The sequence below is a fragment of the Chaetura pelagica genome, unplaced genomic scaffold (assembly GCF_000747805.2).
Source record: "Chaetura pelagica isolate M959 unplaced genomic scaffold, ChaPel_1.0 scaffold595, whole genome shotgun sequence".
Taxonomy (NCBI): domain Eukaryota; kingdom Metazoa; phylum Chordata; class Aves; order Apodiformes; family Apodidae; genus Chaetura; species Chaetura pelagica.
Window position 1 is genome coordinate 58,101 of NW_009953221.1, and position 452 is coordinate 58,552.

A 452-nucleotide genomic window follows, 5' to 3' on the forward strand; every position below is an offset into this window, starting at 1 on the left:
CCCCCCCCAAGCAAGCAGGGGTGGCCACAAAACCCGGGTCTCCACTTGGGGGCGGGGGGCAGTGCTCCCTCAGTGGCACCCCCAAAGGACACCATGCCCACCTGGCAGCCCCCCCACAACCTCTCTCCCACACCAGCTTTCACGTTTAACTGGGGACACCCCGAGCCAAGACCCAGTGACATCCCACCCTCCTCAGTGCCCGTGACACAGCACCCTCCTCCCCATCCTTGTGCCCTTCCTTGTCCCCACCGTGAACACCCCAAAAACTCAAAAGCTTCAGATGAGCAGCCCATGTGGGCTGTGCTTTCTGTTCCCTGTGCTGGGGTCATCGTGGGCAAGGGGTGGCTCAGCCAGGGAGCTTGGCAGGTGGGGACCCCCCTTGTGCAGACAGGGACACTTCCCATATGCAGACAGGGACCTCCCTGTGCAGGCAGGGACCCCCCTGCTGCAGA